Genomic DNA, 20,617 nt, shown 5'->3' with positions numbered 1-20,617 from the left:
ACTCAAAAGAGTTTTTCCTAACCAGCCCTAACCTAATTCTCCAAACCTTTTTTCCCAAAACAGCCCTAGCCCTCGGTCCAGTCACCCAACAGTCTTTCCTTTACCTCCAGCACAAGGCTCACGGTCTCCTTCCGCGGAGGTCCTCTTTCCCTCCCTCTATTCTTCCAACCCCCAACCGCTGCCGGGAGATTAGTCCCCACCCCTCAGATTTCACCTACACCAACAGGTCCACTGAGATCCCAATCACCCCCCAAGACCGTCTCTGAACACCCCGGCCTCTGCTCCCACCCGTGGGGCTCCCGAGGGGCCTCCCGGCCCCCGGCAGCGCCTCAGAAATCGCAGCGCAAGGCGAAGAGCCGCAGAAGCCTCCCGCACAAGTCCCCCGGGACCGGGTGTGGCGAGCCCCGCTCGCCGCACGCCGAATCCGGGCGTGGCGAGCCCCGCTGAAATGCGGAGCCCCTTTAGACCACGGCCCAGAGGCCGGCCGGGCGGCGCAGGATCTCCACCCTCCCAGCCTCCGGGAGCGGCGCGGCGACCCAGAACCGGATGAACAGCCGCAGGGCTCCCGGGCGGGCTTTGGGCCGACTCCCGGCCCCTCCCCGGGGGCTGCGCACACCCCCTCCTAAATCGGTCCATCCCGTCCCGGTGCCTGCCGCTCTAGGGGTGCTCCTTGGGGAGCTCGCGGGCGCGCCAAACCTCCGAAGGGCCCTGCCCGCGCCTTGCCCGCTCCCCGGTTCCAGCTGGGCTGGGCCTGCGTCCGCCCCGACTCACCTCTCCTCTTCTCGAACCCGTAGGGCACTGGTTTGGTAGAGACCTGATCCGACTAGATGAGACCGCACCAGATGCACCGCACCTGCCACTGGGAGAGAGAAAAGCTGCGGCGCGCCTGACGTCACGGCTGCCCGGAGCGCCGCGAGCGCCGAGTCACCTGATCACCCTGGCAACGCGCGCGGGGCGGGGCGAGGCGGGGGGCGGCGTCACAGCACGAGCCCCACCCCGAGCCGGCAGGCCTCTGGGCGCCTCCGGGAGCGCTCTTGCTCAGTCGGCTCGTCGGGAACCGGAGGTGGGCTTCTAGCTTCCGTGCTCCCGCCTCTGGGCTGGGGTGGACCTGAGACTCCCAACAGGCACTCGTTTCAGGTTGGATCAGTTCGCCAAGATTCCCAGATGGTACCCCTTCGCCGCTAGTTCGGGTGCCTGGAAGGCAGGCCCTGTGTCCCCGCTGTATCCCGCTCAGTCAGGGTTCGCTGTAGGCCGCTCCTCCTGGTGTCTTCTTGGTCTAGACCCACACGGTTCGGGGGTTTAGTTCCCGAGCTGTACCTGAGAGGACTGGGGCCTTGGCTAACTGGATTGCTCCCTGGCAACTTTGCCTCATAAACGTCACGGCAAGTAGTGCAGCCTCTGCTAGAGAGTGTAGTGAGACCTCATTCATTCGGGCCCAGGCCCGGACTTCCTGTCCTAAAGGTCTTCTTTTGTTCCAACAGAGAGAAATGATCGAAACACTCCCAGAGCAAAGTCGACGAAAAACCTGCGAGTCCTACTTGCAAAGATTTTTTGTTGCTCATTTTAAGAAACTGATTTTTCTCTAAGGTCCTCCCCTGGCATGCTGTAGCTATATGCCTACACCTCTGTGACTGGTGTAGACCATCGGCTTCAGAGTGAGAATTTAACATCCCATGGAGGGCCCAGTTTGAGAACCACTTTTTATCTCCTCCCTTGGCTTCTTGCTGATTGAATTTCATTTAAGTTTTACTCTCTTGGGAGCCTGGGTGGCTCAGTCGGTTGAGCGTCTGCCTTCCACTCAGGTCATGATCCCGGGGTCCTCGGATCGAGCCCTGCATCGGGCTCCCTGCTCAGCGGGGGAGTCTGCTTCTCCCTCTCCCTCTGCCCCTCCCCCTGCTCGTGTGCGCTCTCTCTCTCTCTCTCTCCTTCTCTGTCAAATAAATAAATAAAATCTTAAACAAATAAAGCTTCTCCTTCCTTCCTTTAAAAAAAAATTTTTACTCTCTTATTCCCTGCACGGCTATGGAGGCTTCATATATATTGTCCTTCCCTCTCAAACTATGGGATTTTAGACCTGTCAAAAAGAAAAACCATAGGCCCCAAACGATGTCACTTTGGCCAGGTGTCACTCTGGCCAAGTCACCAAACCAAGGCTTAATAACACAACCTAATTGCAGTTCCAACCTTTGCCAGAAATGTAGTCAGGAATTTCCTGATAAGCACCAATGAGGCAAACTGTCACTTGGTGCTCTCTAAACCTTCAAAGTAAGGTGGGGTAATCTGCATTATAGGAAACCCTCCACTCTACTCCTAAGCGCAAAATCCTTCCTTTTCTTTTGCTAATAACTTCCTTGCTCCAACCTCCCTCCTATTAAAAAAAACAACAACAAAAAACCCTTCCATTTTGTACAACTCCCCTCTACGAGGTAGATGGGATGCTGCCTGATTTAGGGATCATTTATTAAAGCCAATTAGACCTTTAAATGTCCTCGATTGAATTTTTTTATTTAAGAGATAAAAAAATTATTTTAAAATCAGTTTCCAGTGAGCACCTTTTGGCGTTGCCCAGCTGATTGGCAATGCCCAGCTGACTGAGACATGATCTTTGAAGATCAGGGGATGATGGGTAGTGTGTCTCATTTCAAAGTACCACCTGTACTGTTTATTATTTACTATTTAAGTTATACTTTTTTACTTTTAAACATTTATTTTTAAAAGAAACACATACAGATAGGAAAAAAGACAGTTGTGAGGGGTACCTGGGTGGCTCAGCTGGTTGAGCAGCTGCCTTCCACTCCGGTCATGATCCCAAGGTCCTGGGATCGAGCCCCGAGTCTGCTTCTCCCTCTCCCCCTGCTGCTCCCCGTGCTTTTGCTCTCACGCACACACTTTCTCTCTCAAATAAATAAAATCTTTAAAGAAAAAAAAAGTTGTGAAAGATAGAGAAGAATCATGGCTTCAGACAGGAAGTATTAGCTGTACTAATAGAAGAGACTGAAAACATGAGAACCCAAGGTCCCAAGGGGCAGAGATTAGTGGGCAGGAAGATGCTGGGAGCAGGGCAGGGGCAGGGAGATCAAGGTTGTATGGCAGATCTGAAGAGGGGAACTCCATGTGGAGGTCAGGGAGGGTGGGGGAGGAATTGAGCCGGAATGAGGTTTGAGGGATATGGTGGAGGGGAAACATGCTGGGAGCTGAGACAGAGAAGGGATTGGAGAGAAAGGAGAAGCAGCAGTGATCTGGGGACACGTTCCTGAAAGGGAGGGCAAGATAAAGAGAGACCCAGGAAGGGGTGCTGAGGGGTTATGGTGTCCTTCTAAGGTTGGCAGGGCACTACAGCATTGCCTCTTAGCCTCTGAGCAATGAAGGTCACTCACGCACAGCCCAAAACCATATTTGGACCATCAGGGGCAAGATCCACCCTTTACAGAACACTGATGCAGAAGGAAGACCAGAGGGGCGCCTGGGTGGCTCAGTTGGTTAAGCGACTGCCTTCGGCTCAGGTCATGATCCTGGAGTCCCGGGACTGAGTCCCACATCCGGCTCCCAGCTCAGCAGGGAGTCTGCTTCTCCCTCGGACCCTCCCCCCTCTCATGCTCTCTCATTCTCTCTCTATCTCAAATAAATAAATAAATCTTAAAAAAAAAAAAAAAAAAAAAGAAGGAAGACCAGAGACCATACCCTGACATTAAGACTTTTTGGCAGGAAAATTTTCCAGGCCCTTAGGGCAAGCATACGCCTCTAAGGTTCTAATGAGGGCTGGACAAGGTGAGGAAGGGGGTATAAGGCAGGGATAACTGCCTTGAAAGGGAGGAAAGCTTCTCATGATAGTTGGGACAAATGGAGGCTGCGCTGGGGAAGAAGAGATGATGAGTTATATTTTCGGTATGGTCCCTGCCCACTCCCCTTTTACTGAGCCGGTTGGGATTGAGAGGGCATAACTAGCAAGAGAAAAAGAACATTTCCCACTCCCACATCCACCTCCAAGTCCATAGTGAAGGAGTGCTCTCATGTGAGTACAAACCCAGAGAATGTTGCCGGCAGCAGCCAAGAACCCGAGAGACATGGCCAGGTTGCACATCCCACGTGGTTCTTTTCTAGCCCATGACTCAGCAGCGGGCAGGTGGTAGAAGTTGCTGGAGTTTCACCAAGTTTCTTCACAACGGCGGTGAGTTTCCTTCCATTCCTGGAAATAGAGAAAAATGTCTGTGTAGAAGGCCCTGACAAAGCATATTTTCTGTAGAAGTTCATTAGCCAGAGAAGCTGCAATGGATTTTCCACATATGTGAATTCATGAGAAGCATCTAAGGACTGCAGAGACAGCATGATGCAGTGGCTGGGTATTCTGTGCTCTGAGATGTATCCATTTTATGAATGTGGCCAACTTACCCACTTTCTCTGAGCTTCAATCTTATCTATAAAATAGGGATAATAACACCTACCTCATAAACTTTACATGAAGTCTTGTTGAAAGGAAGAATCCAGATTCATGATTTTTCACAAGACCATTTTAATCTCACTTTTTTTTTTTTTTTTTTTGAAGTAAGCTCTACGCCCAACACGGGGCTTAAATTCACAAACCTGAGATCAAGCGTCACATGCTCTATCCACTGAGCCAGCCAGGCGCCCCTTCACAAGGCCATTTTAAGAACCATTGTATTTTCACTGGATCCCATTTGTTCACTCAACAATTCGATGAAAGAATGTTTCTTGGATGGCTAATGTGCACTCAAAACTGTGATGGCTACAAAAGGAGAGGTGCTCCCTTAACTCCTCTTCCAGGCATCTGCCTCCTGGTGGAAAAGCCAGAGAGCATGAGACCTGGTAAGGCCCCTGTGAAATTGAATGCTCAACGATGTTGTCATACCCTTCTGTGTCCCCAGAACTCCTGAAAGGGAGGCCATGCCACACTGGCTAAGGTGGGATGCATGAAAGGAAGGGTGTGGAGCAGAGCCTGGAAAGGCAGGATTTGGAGAAGTGGGAGAAAAGAGAGCATTCTCGGTATATATGTTCTGAGTGAGTGAATGAATGAATGACTAAACAAATAAGCAAAGACAACAAAATCGGAGAACAGTAGGCATAACCTTAAGACCAGTCTAGGTGGACTGCGGAAATTGTAGAGTTGTGAGGAACAAGATAAGAGACAGTGCAGGTTGTAGAAGAGCTCTGGAAATAGCAGAACCTTCTGGTAGGAAGATGGAGTCTGGAGCTGGAGTGACAGGGTTGCGTTTGGACTCCATCACTTATTGGCCATGTGACTTGAGCAAGTTACTTGATGTCTTTGTGCCTTCGTTTCCTCATCTGGAAAAAAAAATAGGGACAGCATTAATATCTACTTTATAGCATCGTTTTGAGGATTAACTGAGATAATGCATGCCAGCACCCCGTAAAGCTCCAAACTGTGAGCTTTTAGTCTCGGCATTTGTTTTATTAAAGGCTAAGAAGAGTATAGGTTCAATATGAAACCTACAGGGAACCCGTGAAGCTCCTGGGAATGGGAAATGAGAACGGTGGGAGGGGGCAGTATTTGGAAAGAATCACTGGGCAGCAGAGTTTAGGCTGGTCAAAAGGAAAAGAGGGGGGGTCACAGCAAAGGTGCAGCCCCAAAGAGTCAGGGACTGGAAACAAGCCTCCCTCAAAAAGAGAAAGCCTGCCATCACTTGCTCATAGCTGTGTGGAAGTTGGAGTCTGGCACAGAAGCACTCAGTAACTCTATGAAACGGACTCCTCTAGATGCTGCGTAAGTTGGACATCTTTCTGGAACTCCCTGGCTCAATGGCAAACACTAGTGGAACTCCTCTAGGTCAAGTCCAAAGAGTTTTGTTTTGTTTTTTTTTTTTTTAAGATTTTATTTATTTGACACAGAAAGAGAGAGCACAAGCAGGGGGAGCGGCAGGTAGAGGGAGCGGAAGAAGCAGGCTCCCCACTGAGCAAGGAGGACGATGCGGGGCTCGCTGGGATCATGACCTGAGCCGAAAGCAGATGCTTAACCGACTGAGCCACCCAGGTGCCCCAAGTCCAGAGAGTTTTAAAGCACTGGAGAGGTCCACTAAGACCTGGCCTCTGGCTTATTTCAGTATCTTCTATTTATGGAAGCAGGCAAATGAACACATGTGAAACAAAGCCAATGAATGTGGCCAACGCAAGCACCAACTCCATTAGAGAATGACTGGATTCTTGTTTTGTGTCAGGGTGTTAAAGAAATGAAACAAACAATTGTTCTTCTTATTCTCTTTCTTAGCTCACTGCTCTGCCAGAGTCTAATGGAATTTGAGGTCCAGGTCAAGGAAAAGAGGCAAACTCATCAGTTTGCTTCTGGCCATGGTTCAAGGTTTTGGTTTTTATCTGAGCAATGGATCTCACAGTTTTGTGCCTCTTTTTCTGATCTACATTTTCAAATTCTAATTTGCTAGTTACGAACGTCTCCGTCGCAATTGACTAAAACGCTATTCAAATTGGCTTAAGAAAGAAGGGGAGAGATTTTATTTATTGGCTCATGAAACCAAAAATTCAAAGGTGAGTTTCAGGCGTGGCTGGATCCAGTCACTCAAACACTGTCACCAGGACTCTCCTCTTTTGCTTTCTCTGGCTCAGCTCTCTTTTCTCTGCATCTCAAGTAGTGCCTCTGGAAGTGTCAGAATTACATTCTCACAGCAGAAAGTCCCAGCAAACAAAAGGCATTCTCTTTCCCAACAGTCTTAAGAAAAGCTCCAGGTCTTAGTGTTTGCCTTGGCTTTGGGTAACTTGCTTTTTTCTGGATGTGTGGCTGGAGCCATGAGATGTGATACCTTAGCTACTTCCATGCTTTCCTCTGGAGCTGGGGGTGAGGTGAGGCACCACCAAACCCTACAGTTGAAAGTGTGCAAGGAATGGCTTCCCTAGGAAAACTGAAGTTTAGTTACCATAAGTAGGAAACGATGCCAAGCAAACAAAAAACACAGCTGACCCCTATAGGCCACCGATACCCAAACCACAAGCCTATGGCACAAGTAATACAACAGTCCAATAGGCTAACATTGAATCAAGTTGGGAGTCAATCTATCTTCTCCTGTATTTCCAGGAAAGCTGCATCCAATGGGGAGCAAATTTCAGCATTCAGAGGTTGAGCCTTGTTGAGATCTGGCATAAAACCTGCCATTGGTTTTACCTAAATGCACCTTCCTCTCTGGAAGCGTTACTTCTGAGGAAAGTGCTTCAGGGAGCACTTAATGCTTTAAATGTTTGTACAGCACACCTTGAGTTCTCAAGAAGCATCACATAAATGCCTGCGTTTTTAATTGTGACTTTTTGAAGCTCTGATTCCTCAAGTGGCCTGGTATTCAGATAATGATCTAAGGATCCCAGTCCTGGAGGAAAACACATTTTTCTCTTAGGCAATGACTCAGTGGAGTACGGCCATGAAATTCCCATCAACAGCTCTGAAGAATAGCCCTGAAATACTCAACCGTTATGTCCACTTGCATTTATATTTGTAAAATGGACCGATAATAATAATTCAGCATATGACATATGAAGCATAAGAACTCAGGGCAACATTAAATCCACATATTCATGCAATACATTTACTACACGCCTGCCATGTGCCAGGGACTCTCCTAAACTTTGGGGAAGTAGGAATAAACAAAACAGATTTAGAAAATCCTTCCTTAGATGAAGCTTACATTTGCAATAGTGTGTCCATTTGTGTACATCTTCCAGCTGCCTCTGTTACTGACAGGAAGTATATACACCAATAAACAAACCTGGCAAAGTCCCAGTGAGTGCCTTATTCTCCTCTTCATAGGGATTAAAAGCAGGCTTCAGAGAGATGCAGACACCTGCTCCAGGAGCCACAGAAAGTAAGTGGTAGAGTCAAGACTGAAATTCCTATCTCCTATCTGCCTTTTTACTATTCTCTCTTAGGGTGTGGATGGGGGGTGATGGGGAGTGGTGGGGACTCTGGCAAACCAGAGACCAAACTCTGTGCAAAGGGAGCCACTATTATTCAGCCACGTGTCACAGGGAAATGTGGCCCACTGCAGCTAGGTTTTCTGAGTTTTCAAGAGGAGCCCGCAAACAGGATTTTGACGTGAAAACTGATTTTTAAAACACTGTGAAAGCCAAAAAATAATCTGGCATAATTCAGGCCCTGAGTCTGCCCCTCTATTGGAGGTCACAGTGTGACCAGGAGCGTCCGTGGGGAGGTAAGACTCCAGATAGCAGCTCCGAAACTCAGTGTGGGTAGGAAGCTGCAAAAACAGCTGTGGTCCTTGCACACAAGTATTTCATAACGCTAAAGTAGAAAAATGGTGGCTGTTTACTAAAAAAAGCGAAGTCCTTAATGAAAGGTGAGAGTGAGAAAGCAGCTGGAACATTCCACACAACCCACCCACCCCCAACCCCGGCCAGTGTGGAAGAAGTTGGCGGAGAACCATCCTATGGTGGGTTGACAAGCCACGCTTATCTGAAAGGGAAAATTTAACTTGAGGGCAGGCTTCGTGTTACATCTGAGGTCCTAATAATGATCATTATGCTGTCAGCGCACAAGACGTGGTTCAAAATAATTCTCCTCCTAAAAGTCACATTCTACTCGCTTCCTGGCCCTTCCTCGCCTCTTCCACCCCGTGGCCTCCCACACTCAGCAAGACTTTCCTCTTCCCCACCCCATTTGCCAAGGGATGACAGCCACCGGACATATGGAGGTCTCCTCCCTGGGGGGGGGGGGGTTCTGGGGCCGGAACAGAGTTGGTAGTGGCCCGACCTCCTCCTGTCCTGGCTTTTGGGGGAAGGGAGGGAACCCAAAAGAGCTTTAATGTTTTTTAAATGTTTTAAAAAACATTTGCACCATCAATAGAATGAAACACTGCAAGAGAATAGTTTTACTTAAAAGGTGTAAAGGAATTCCCATCCTCCAGATCTTAAGATCAGAAAACCTCTGTTTACTACAAGAATTGTTTCAGAGAGGGAGTGAAATCTGGCACATGAAAAATCCCATTCCTGTCCGCTCAGGATAGTAGCTTTGCAGCCATATGCCGTGAGTGTTTCATCACAGCCAAACGGGACTGCGTGGCATTGGGGACAGATTTGCCGCTGCCGCCGCCTCAACCACCTCCTTCTGTTGCGGGAGGCAGGTGGGTGGCAGCGCTGTGAGATGCGCAGATCAGGCAAGGGCTCCTGGCTGGGACCTCACAACTCCGTTTGCACCATGAGGCCCTGGGAGCCTCTTTGGAAAACACACGAAGCAAGGACCTAGATTCTTTCTTTCTTTCTTTTTTTTAAAGATTTTATTATGAGCGAGAGAGCAAGTAAGAGAGTGAGCAAGAGCATGAGCAGGGGGGAGGGGTAGAGGGAGAAGCAGACTCCCCGCCAAGCAGGGAGCCCGATGCGGGGCTTGGGCTCGATCCCAGGACCCTGGGACCATGACCATAAGCAGGAGCCAAAGGCAGGCACTTAACCGACTGAGCCACCCAGGCCCCCAGGACATACATACTTTCTGAACAGGACGAGACAAAGAGAACTTGTACTGTGCCCTGCTCCCTTGCTTGGAAGATCATTTAAGATTAAGAGATAAAGTGACCTCTCCCACTTGTGGAGGCAGGGCGGTGCTATGATTTGAAAGGTCCAGAGGCCCGTGTTCCAGGCCGGGTTCCCCTGCATCCTGGCTTTGGGACCCAGAACAATTTACTAAACCTCTTGAGGCCTCAGTTCCCTCATCTGTAAAATGGAAATAATAATAGGACCAAGCTTGCAGAGCTGCAGTGAAGGTTGGTTGGTGCACAGAGTAGAAGCTGCTCTTTCTTCGGGGAACTCACACAGAGTTCACCATGGCCTCCGTGAATGCCCCCCATACCCACCCCCATCTACAACCTAGGAGAAGGTGCGTATGCAGACCTGAGCTTCAGCCTTGGCCCCACCCCTAGTTTCTGTGGCTCCCTGGACACGTAATCAGGAGTTACACATGATGACCAGGGCCACTCTCTTGGAATTCTGTAGCAGCCACAGTGGAGACACAAGCTACCTTTGCTCTCACTCCATCCTGAGCCCTATTTTAGACGCCACCTTTGCCTGAATTGCCGGACTGCTTTGGCCACATTCCAGATGAGAATGCACCTGTCCCACCTCCTGCTCCAGGCCCCTGGAGCAGCCAAAATGGTAGCACCCGTAGGTATGGTGTCTACCAGCGTCAGAGTGGGAGTGGCCCTCAGCCCTTTGTCCATATGCAGTTTCTCGGGCTCCATTCTAGACCCATTGCTTCTGACTCCCTGGGACCAGGGCCTAAGGATCTTCAAGTAACGAGCCCTGTGAGGGAGCAAGTGCACATTAGAGTCCGCATCGATGGCCCCCTGGTGCCTCAAACTGCATATCTTTTCCTCAACCTGTTTCTCCTCATTGGTCCTATTTAACTCATCAACCCCCAGGGGAGCCAGGCCTCCAAGCCAGAAATCACGTGGTCCCCCAGCTTCAGGACAGGCCCAGTCACCTCTTCACAGAGTTCAGCCCTTCTCCCTGCCCTGCCTGCCCCTGTTCAGGCCTATCCCCGTGTTCTCATTCCAGAACCAGCGGTCCTGCTCTCCACCTGCCCATTCTGGAGGGCTTGATTTGCAGTGTTAACTTAGGGGCGCCTGGGGGGCTCAGTTGGTTAAGCGTCTGCCTTCAGCTCAGGTCATGATCCCAGGGTCCTGGGATCGAGCCCCGCATCGGGCTCCCTGCTCAGGGGGGAGCCTGCTTCTCCCTCTTGGTCTCCCCCTGCTTGCGCTCTCCCTCTCTCTCTGACAAATAAATAATAAAATCTTAAAATGAAATGTAAACTTGGCCCTAATACTTCCTTACTTAAAATTCTTTAATTTTTTCCATCCTCTGCAGGATTCAAAAGCCTGTCCCTACAGCCTCAGATCTCCTGCCACTTCCCTGCCTACCCTGCAGGGAAAACTCCAGCTAGACTGACATTATGCTTAGGTCTTCGAATGTTCCATGGGGATGCATGTCTCTGGGCTTCTATAGACACAGTAACCTCCACTGGAATATCCTCTCTCCTCTGCTACTCTTCCTTAAATCTCGACTGAAATGTCACCTCTAGGAAGCCTCCCAGTAGTGCTGAGTAATCCCTCCTTTTACACTCCCCAAATACATCACCCATGACCCTATTTTGCCTTTATATGCTTATGTGTTTCTGCCCTACTAGACCCACACAGGGATGTGCATTTTATTCATTTCAAATTCCAAACCTTTATCAGGGCTGATAAGGTCCTTCAAGATCTGGCTCCTGCCCACCTCTCCACCCTGTCTCCTACCACTCTCTGCTCCACCCACTTCACCCAGTCACACCGGCCTTTGGACTGTTGCCGAGAGCACCAAACGGCTTCCTACTTCTGGGTCTATGTTCCTGCAGTGACGTCTTCCTAGAATGCCCTCCCCTAGATCTTTCCATGGCTGGCTCCATCTTGACATTCAGATCTCTGCTCCAGTGTCACCTCCTCAAGAGTCCTTCCTTGCCCAAGCAATCAGAAGTAGTCTTCCCTCTCCATTTTTCTCTCTTATAATACCATATTCTCTTCCCTTTGGAGCACTTGTCACAAGCCATAGCTCTTTCTCGTTCAAAATCAGCCTTATTGAGGTATAATTTGCATAAAGAAAAGGCGTACAGTTAGATGAGTTTTGACAAATACCCATATATCCACCACTCTACTCAAGATATAGAGTATTTCCAAAACCCATTCAATTTTCCTGATCGCTCTTTCCAGTCAACATCCCCCAGCCCCTACCCGTCCAGGGCCAGCCCTAGCCAACTGCTTCCCTACTTCCTGTTCCCATGGCTTTCTTTTGCTTGTTCTAGAATTTTATTTAAATGTAATCATATGGTATGTGTTTTTCGACCTGGCTTCCTTCACTCAGCCTAATGTTTTGGAGGTTTATTCGCGTTGTAGTGCTTATCAGTATTTGTTTCTCTATTACTGAGTTCCAAGTGATTGTATGAATATTCTACAATCTATCTATTGGCCTGTTGATGGACACCTGGGCTATTTCCAGTTTGGGGCTAAAATAAATAAAGCTGCTCTGACAATTCGTGTACAAGTCTTGTGTGTGAACATCCATTTTTATTTCCTTCAGGTAAATAACTATAATGGAGATCGCTAGGCAGATGGTAAGTGTATGTGTAATTTTATAAGATACTGCCAACCTTTTTTCCAAAGTGCTTTTCCATTTCACGCTCCTACCAGCAATGCATGAGAATTCCAGTTGGTCCGTGTCCTTGTCAACACTTATTACCAGTCTTTTCAATTTTAGCCATTCTAATGGGTGTATGGTGTCATCTTGTGGTTTTAATTTACATTTCCCTAATGGCTAGTACCATTGAACAACTTTTCATGTGCTTATGAATATTTGTATATTTTCTTCTAAGGTATTTGCTAAAATCTTTTGCCATATTTTAATTTGGTTGTTTGCCTTCTTCTTATTGAGCTATATATTTCTCTGTATGTTGTGGATGCAAATTATTGTCAAAAATATGTATTGCAAAAGTTTCTTCTATTCTGTGACTTACCTTTTCATATTCTTAATGCTGTCTCCGCCCCTTTTTATGATTAGTTTTACCTGTGATCTAAGAAAACTCTGCCTATCCCGAGGTCATGTAGATTTTCTCCTATGCTTTCTTCTAGAAGTTTTATAGTTTTTCTTTATTAAATACTTAGTTCTTTGATCTATTTCAAGTATGTTATGAAGTAGGGATTGAGATCCACTGTTTTCCTTTTGGATATTCAGTTACTCCAGCATCATTTGTTGAAAAATCTGTCCCTTCAACCGTAGTTATTTAAATTCTGTTTTCTTTTTTTAATTATTATTTGTCTCTCCCACTAGACTACAGGCTCCATATATTTGTTCTAATTTAATCTGAGCTCTTTTCCATCCCTGCTACCTCCTTGCAGGGAAAGCAGAGAAAGAGCTTACTTGCAAGTCACTTCTAGACCTGATTCTAGGGGACAGGAGCAGGGGAGTGGGGACAGCGGATGGGAAGGAAACCAAGCCAGGACATGGTGTGCTTTGGAGCTGGTCACTGCTGCGGGGAACTGGGGCTCCATCCTGCAGGGACCGGCTGAGTGCACCTCAGAGCCTCCACCCAGTGTCAGAGAAGGGAGCAAATATCTCCCAACTCCAGCTCCGTTGGTCAGTGGTTGCCCCGGCAGGATTAACCGCCCCAGACCAGCAGACCATGGTGCTCGAGGTCAGAGAGAAGCCCTGGGCAGAAGGCAAGAGCCATGGGGAGCAGCTAAGCCAAGGGGTTTTCACCTGCTCCAAGCTGGTTGCCAGGATGCCAGATGAGTAAAAGGTGGCTCAGGAGGATGCGCAAAGGGTCAGAGTTTCTGATACACATTCATTCATCAAGTATTTATCGAGTGTCTCCTCTGTGCCAGGCATTGTGTTGAGCAGTGGAGACAGTCATCCAAAAGCCAATCCCTGCCCTCAGGATGGAGACAGACAGCAACCGATTCAGGGACTGTTGTATATTCCACCAAGAAGAGGTCAGTGCCATGAAGAAAAACAAAACGGGGTGAGAGAATTGTGAAGGTGAGTGCAGGGATGGGGCTTATTTTGACCATCAGCAAGTTTCTCCGAGAAGCTGATGTTAGAGAGGGAGAGAATGAGCCATGTGGATACCCGAGGCAAGAACATTCCAGGCAAAAGGAACCACAAGCGAAAAGCCTTGAAGGAGGAACTAGCTTAGGGCATTAGAGAAAACAGGAGGTCGCTGGGGCTGGAGCAGAGCTAGGGGCAGAGCCTCTACGAGGTCTGGAAAGGCCTCAGAAATGAGTTTGAGGGCGCCTGGGTGGCTCAGTTGGTTAAGCGACTGCCTTCGGCTCAGGTCATGATCCTGGAGTCCCGGGATCGAGTCCCGCATCGGGCTCCCCGCTCAGCAGGGAGTCTGCTTCTCCCTCTGACCCTCTCCCCTCTCATGCTCTATCTCATTCTCTCTCTCAAATAAATAAATAAAATCTTTAAAAAAAAAAAAGAATGCATTTACTTTAAAAAAAAAAAAAAGAAATGAGTTTGAATTTTATTCAATGGGAAGCCATTGATGGGAAGCCACTGAAGGGCTTTAAGAAGTTATAACAGTCTTATTGATGACTTAAAAGTTATGTGAGACACCGTTACACACATATTGGAATGGCTAGAATGAGGAAAAAAAAAAAAAAAAAAAGGAGGAGGATCGCCGGGATGGGCAGGTTGCAAAGCAAAGGCCACGGTCACACATGCTGCTGGGAATGCAAGGCGGGGCAGCCCGCGAGCAGAAGAGGTCGGGGATTCCCGAAAAGATAAACTTAGACTTAACTGTGCAACCAGCGATCCCACTCCTACGCATTTACCCAAGTGAAATGAACCTTACGTTCACATCCAAACCTGTACACCAACGTTTGCAACTTTATGCATCATCGCCAAAAGCCAGAAATAATTCACATGTCCTTCAGCTGGTGGACGGCTAGCCTGGGGTCCATCTGTGCAAGGACACTCCTCAGCCACTAAAGGAGATGGACCATTGAGAATACACACGACAACCTAGACAGACCTCAAGGGCATTATGCTTAGTGAAAAAATTCCATGCTGTGTGATTTCATATACAAAACATTCTCAAAATGATAAGACTGTTATAGAGTTGGAGAACAGGTTAGTGATCACCAGGGGACAGGGAGGCATGAAGTGAGCGTGGGTGTCCGTACAAAGAGGCAGCAATAGAAAGTCCTTCCATGATGAGGTCACGGTTACCTTCCTTGGATGTGGTGGTAGATACACAGATCCATACATGGGATTTAAGTGCATAGAACTATACATACATCCATGAACACAAATGAGTGCAGGTTATAAAATGGTGAATACAGAATAAGGTCTGCAGTGTAATTAACAGTAATGTACCAAGGTCAGTGCCCTGGTTTGGATATTTTCCTACAGCTCTATATAAGATGTCACCATTGCAGGAAGCTGGTTAAATGGTACACAAGACTAATTTTTTGCATCTTCCTGTCAGTCTATAATTATTTCAAACTAAAAATTTAGAAACAAAACTGTGGCAAATGGGTAAAAAGTTACAAAAGACTTTTTTGAAACGGGACACTTGCAAATGGATGGGTAGTAGATGACACTTGAGAACTGATGTCAACTTTCTCAGTGTGACATGCTTCTCAGTTGTCCTCATTCTTAGGTAATACGTGTAAAGTTTTAGAGGGGAAGTGTCAGTGTCTACCATGTACTTTCAAATGGTGCAGCTAATATATGCCTATGTATACACATCATTTTAAAATATAGCAAAATGGAAACAATTATTGAATCTAGGGAGTAGGTTTATAGGTGTTCACTGTATTATTATTTTAACTTTATATTTGAAAATTTTTGTAATAAAAAGTGGAAAGAAAGAAAAAAGGCACAAACTGCTGATGGGTACAACAATCTGGATGACTCTCAAAACATCATGGTGAGTAAAGAAGCCAGATTCAAAAGGCTACATACTGAAAGATTCCGTTTTGTGAAAGTCAAAACTATTAGGACAGCGATGGAGGATTGGTGACTGTTAGTGGCTGGGGATGGGGGAGGGGCTGGTCACTAAAGAGCAAAGGAAAATTCAGAAGGTGATGAACATATTCTATATTATGATTGCTATGATGGTTCCATGACTGTGTCTGTCAAAATTCATAGAACTTTACACTAAAAAAAAAAAAAGGTGATTTTAACGTGTGTCAATTATACCTGAAAAAAAAAAAAAAAAAAGAAGGAGAGGAAGTTATCGTGTACGGAACTATTAAAAGCAAGCTACATGAGGGTAAAATCCTCTCTCTCCTAGACTCGTTCACTGTGCTTAAAACACAGTTGGCATCTAATAAGCACTGAATAAATATGAGCTAGTATGTGCAGTAAGTTTTTTCCCCCAGTAAAGGCCCTGCGTCACAGGGACCGCGTACTGAGCCGTGTGGTGTGGCACAGGCTTGGCACAGAGCACCTGCCTGATGGGTGATGTGGCTTCGTCTTACTCACGTGGGTTTGACTTTTCCCCGTTGCATCATCAGGAGCAGCGAGGTCCTTCAGTGTCTTGTATTCTGGTGCTCTCTGGCTGGAGGGAGCGCTGTTGGCCATCTCAGGGGCCAGCGACAGCCCCAGGAAGTGACAAGCGGCTGCTCCCACAGACGTAGGTAAAGGAATTTCCCTTTCTCTGGAGACTTGTCAATCAAAACCAAACTTCCTTCTCCGGACTAACTCCTTTTAAAGAGAAGGAAGAACTTATCAATTCCCTTTGCAACGTGCTAAAGCCTAACGTGCTAAGTAAACATGACACATTGTTTTCCAACATAATAATAACTACCACTTAGCTTTCTCAGTGGCAGGGCCCTTTTTGGGTACCGGGTTAGTCTCACAGCAGTTGAATGGGGTGGCTACTGTTAGGAGCTCATCGTACAGGTGAAAGAGCTGAGGTTTGGAGAGGTGAAGGGACTTGCCCTTGGCCACACCCTGGGGTGCTCAGACAGCTGCTCAGACCCTGCACTTACCTGCTCTACCATGTGGCCTTTCACAGAGCGCCTGCCCTCTTGAGCCACCCGCCCTGCTGCTGCTCAGGGTACCACTTTTATGTGGGTTCAGCAGCGCCACGTGGGCCATGGAAGTCTCTTCCTCTGGCCCAGAATGGGATGACCTCCCTTCTGTGGGGTGAGTACTTGCCTCTAGGTCAAATATGGAAGGCGAGGGGAGGAGGGGGGGTGAAGGAAGCCAAGGGCAGGGAAGAACATGCAGAAAACACCAGATGCTCTTTCTAACTTTAAAAAAACACAGGCATTAGAGAACAGAGATTTTTATCACAGTTTGTTAGAAGGGGGAAGAGCAGGCTGTGTAGTAAGAAAGGGCTTCTATCCAGACCTCAGAATTGGGACCGAGTCCCGATGATAATGACAAGAAAGATGGTAACGATGACAATAGTCACTGACGTGGTGCCAGGTGCTGAGCTAAACACTCCCCATGAATGACCTCAGGTAGCTTTTCTGTTTTTTTTTATTTCCATTTTCATATTAGAAAATGGAGGTCCAGAGAGTCCATACACGAACTCATAGACATATTTTCATACTGTACAGATTCATATACATTGAACGAGGTCAGGAGGGACACTCATGAAACTAACAATAGTAGTTACCGGAGGAGGGCGGTGAGTGTGACAAAGGGGGAGAGCTTTAGCTTTTTATTGAATTGTGTAATATTTTTTACAATGGGAACGGTGGTGGTACCCGTGGGTGTGTACTTAAAGAATGGCCAAAAAAAAAAAAAAAGATGGGAGGTTGCAAAGGTTGTGCCCGAGGATCCCATAACTAATTTGGAGCAGGGTCTCTCAGAAGGCAGCTCTCAGTCCTTACCCCCCACCCACCCCGCGCCACGCCTTTGCAGGAGAGAGCCCTTGGCTCAGGCCCCCACACTCCTGATGGTGCAGAGAGGGGAGGAAAGGACTTTTGAGAGGTGTCGGCTTTCCCTGGGCTTTCTGGGGGGACTGGGCAAGTTGCGCGTCCCGGGCCTCCGGGGAGCCGGTCGCTCGGGTTCCAGCCCCCGGGCCCGCCCACTGTCACGGAGTGGACTCCCGGCCAATCAGACCCGGGTGATGGCACGCCGGGGACGAGAGTGGCAGGAAATCAAGGTCAAGGCCCCCGGACACAATGAGGCCATTGTCGGTCTCCAAGTCAGTTGACTTTCGAGCAGCAGTTCCCCATCCACCCTAGTTCCTTCTCCCCAGCCCCGCCCCTTGCCAGGAAGTCACCTGAACCCACTATTTCTTTTTCGGCCCCCGCCGGAGGGCAGCCGCATTCCGAGTCCTACCCCAGACGGGGGAGCCGGGCCGCCCCCTGCATTGCGTGTTATGGCCACCAGGTGGCGGTAGAGCACCACACTTCCGAGGGCGGGGAGCAAGGCCCGGGGCCAGCCGCTCAATCACGGATCAGGGCGTGGGGGACACTGCCCTTCCGTTTTATCCACAAAACTAAGTGAGGTTATACTTTCCCTTCACCTTTTACTCTGAGGTCACCAAAATCTGGAAACTCAGGGGCTTTTCTCTCAGCAAATGGCAAAATGCCCGTGGGCTGCAGCACTCTTCCTCGATGGCCAGGAAAACTGAGGGAAACCTCTTTACTACGCACATCACAGCAGGTGAAACTGACAAACGCTGGGCCATGTTGCACGTGTCACTTAACCTCTCTGGCCTGGATTAATCAACTGGTTGATTAATTGATTATGTTAGGGTATAAACGTTATCTGTGAAAGGCCTCCCCGCTGTCTCAACGATGTCCTCCTATGTTGTTCTCCCGCAAAACCGGCTGTAGTTTTCCTTCTGGGCATGTATCACAATTTGTAATTGGATACATCATATTTGTCTGATTCTTTCCCAGTAGAATATATGCTCCGTGAGAGCAGGGTCTCGGTCTGTTTTTTGTTGACCCGTGCATCCTTGGCGCCTAGTACAGGATCTGGAACATAGCAGGTGTTCAGGAAATGAATGAGGGCCCTAGTAAGCCCCCCCGGGGTGGGCTTCCGGTTCCTGACAGTCCCACGTGCCTGAATATAGTGCCTGAGCCCCCTGAGCAGGTGGGACCTGCCCCAGACTATCAAATTAGAGAAGCTTGCCCTGACAGCAGAGAGAGTTTGGGGTTAAGACTTGTACTTCCAGGCTCTGGCTTCACAATCTCACCTCAACCCCTCACATGCTGGGCCATTTTGCACGTGTCACTTAACCTCTCTGAGTTTCAGCTTCCTCACCTGTAAAATGAGGATGAAAATGGCCCCTGTCTCTGGAGGTCGTTTGGGGGATTCAGAGGGATAATCAGGGAGGGGGCTTGGCCCAGGGCCCAGGACACAGTAAGCACTGGGTGGGTATTAGGCAATATCGTTATTGCTGTTGGCTGAAGCCCGCGTGCTCAAGGCAGGTGCCGGCCGAGGTTGGCAGTCTTGGGCCGAGAGGGCCCTTGCCCTGGGACCTGCCCCTTGGCAGTTCTGGTTTGGTTTCTTCTGTGAACGGGCATAGGAATTTGAGGCTGGTGGGGGCCCGTCCCTGTCTCCAGCGGCAGGTCTTATCCTCTGATGGGGGCAGAGCTGCCTCTGCTGCAGTCGCCCCTGGGGACACCCTCTTGCTGCCCCTCAGCCTCCCCGGGACACTGTGGGTCCAGGCAGGCCGTTGTTTACCTTACACGTGGCCCTAGGGGCGGTGATGAGCAAAGGGGCAAAGCTAACTTGTCTTTGCCCTCAAGAAGCACCCAGTCCTGGGGGGAGGGGGGGTGGAGATGGTGATTAAAGCCACACTTAGCACTGCAGTAAGGGGACAGGACCTCAGGAAGCCATCTGTGAGTTGGGAGCTGAGGGATGGGAATGAGGAGGTATCAAGATCCGCCCCCCCCCCACCTTAAAACAGCCCCTTCTGGGGACTGCTCCAATCACCCAGTGGAACACCAGGCCTGTCCTGGGCCAGGCAAGTGGTCGGAAGGAGTAGACTAAAAACAAATGAACCCCAACGACACAGGCTCCTCCTGAGATCCGCTGCCCTTCCCTTGTGTCACTGGGTGACGGCCCCACACCATGTCAGGTCCCCAGCTCCAGCCCTGAGGAAGAAGGAGGAGCCTTTCAGGGCGGTGGGCAGGAAAGGCCTTCCACAGGCAGAAGGGCCTATGAGGGGGGAGCCTGGAGGCGTGCTGGCGCGAGGTCAGCATCCCTGGCTGCCACAGGGAGTTTTATGGCCCCTCTGCACAGTGGGCCAGGGGTGAGCCGGTGGCTCTGAGCGCCCTCACACACCCGCCACCAGCAAATTGGGGTAGCGGGGGAGCTGAGAGCATGGACTCTGGGGGCCCAGCCCCGCTGCGTCACCAGCTTCGGCAAATTACCTAACCTAAACTTCAGTCTCCTTGCCTAGAATAGCACCAACCCTCCTAGGGTGGTTTTGAGGGTTTAGGGAGATAATACATGAACTCTTCTGGCACAGAATGGGCACTTACTAATCGCAGGCATAACTGTTACCCATTCTTTCATGAGCTCCTTTATCACAAGGTTCTGCCAGTCTGGAGATCAGGAACCTGGGATCCAGAGAGGTTAAGTAGCTTGCTTCGAGTCTCGGGATTTAAACCCAGGTTCCTTTGACTCCAAAGCCTGTGTTCTTGGGAGGTGAGGGAGGGGGTGTCAGGGGTCCCAGGCATGGTGGGGTCGGAGTAGGAAGCAGGGCGAGAACCCCCAGGGCAGGTAGGGGGCTGAGGCCACCTACAGAGCCCTGGCATGCCGTCCTGCCAGGCCGAGCCACAAATCTCTGCTCAGCTCTGGCCCCAGGATATTGTGGTGCCCTCTCCCTCACCCACTGTGGCCTGTTGGCCTGGACCCCTGCCCTTCTCTTGTTTTCTGGGCCAAGGGCAGTATCTCATCTCACAAGTGACCACAGCTTCTGTGATGTGGGTGTGCCGCTGCCGCTGGCCAGGCTGGGCCCAGTCGGTGGGCCAAGCAGGGCTCAGGCCCCATCCATGTGCCCGGCTATACTGCCCCTCGCTCGCTCCCCTCCCCGTGACATACCCAGGCAGTCCCCACCTTGGAGACACCGTGCCAAGTGTGTTACAAGCACAGTGAACAAAGCTAAGGCAGGTAAGATCTTGGCATC

General features: G+C 49.3%; 1 protein-coding gene and 1 long non-coding RNA gene across 3 annotated transcripts in view; both read right to left on the bottom strand.

Moving 5' to 3' along the window:
- The window catches only part of LOC113929883, a 61,561-nt gene extending 60,641 nt beyond the window's left edge, over nt 1-920 (bottom strand). Inside the window, exon 1 of the long non-coding RNA XR_003522354.1 lies at nt 772-920. This is a non-coding gene — a long non-coding RNA (uncharacterized LOC113929883). The remainder of the gene's footprint in view (nt 1-771) is intronic.
- Nucleotides 921-3,558: 2,638 nt separating this feature from the next.
- Nucleotides 3,559-20,617, bottom strand: part of PURA (purine rich element binding protein A) — a 62,455-nt gene continuing 45,396 nt past the window's right edge. The window contains exons 2-4 of one of the 2 annotated variants that reach the window (XR_003521936.2): nt 15,997-16,218; nt 5,085-5,301; nt 3,559-4,186 (exon numbers count right to left, since the gene is read on the bottom strand). The gene's annotated coding sequence lies outside the window, so the exon portion shown is untranslated. The remainder of the gene's footprint in view (nt 4,187-5,084; nt 5,302-15,996; nt 16,219-20,617) is intronic. The other variant, XR_003521937.2, reaches the window with a different exon arrangement.

This window comes from Zalophus californianus, chromosome 5 (genome assembly GCF_009762305.2).
Source record: "Zalophus californianus isolate mZalCal1 chromosome 5, mZalCal1.pri.v2, whole genome shotgun sequence".
In the NCBI taxonomy this organism is placed as follows: Eukaryota; Metazoa; Chordata; class Mammalia; order Carnivora; family Otariidae; genus Zalophus; species Zalophus californianus.
The sequence above is the reverse complement of the archived record's forward strand: the minus strand, read 5'-3'. Positions and strand labels throughout refer to the sequence as shown.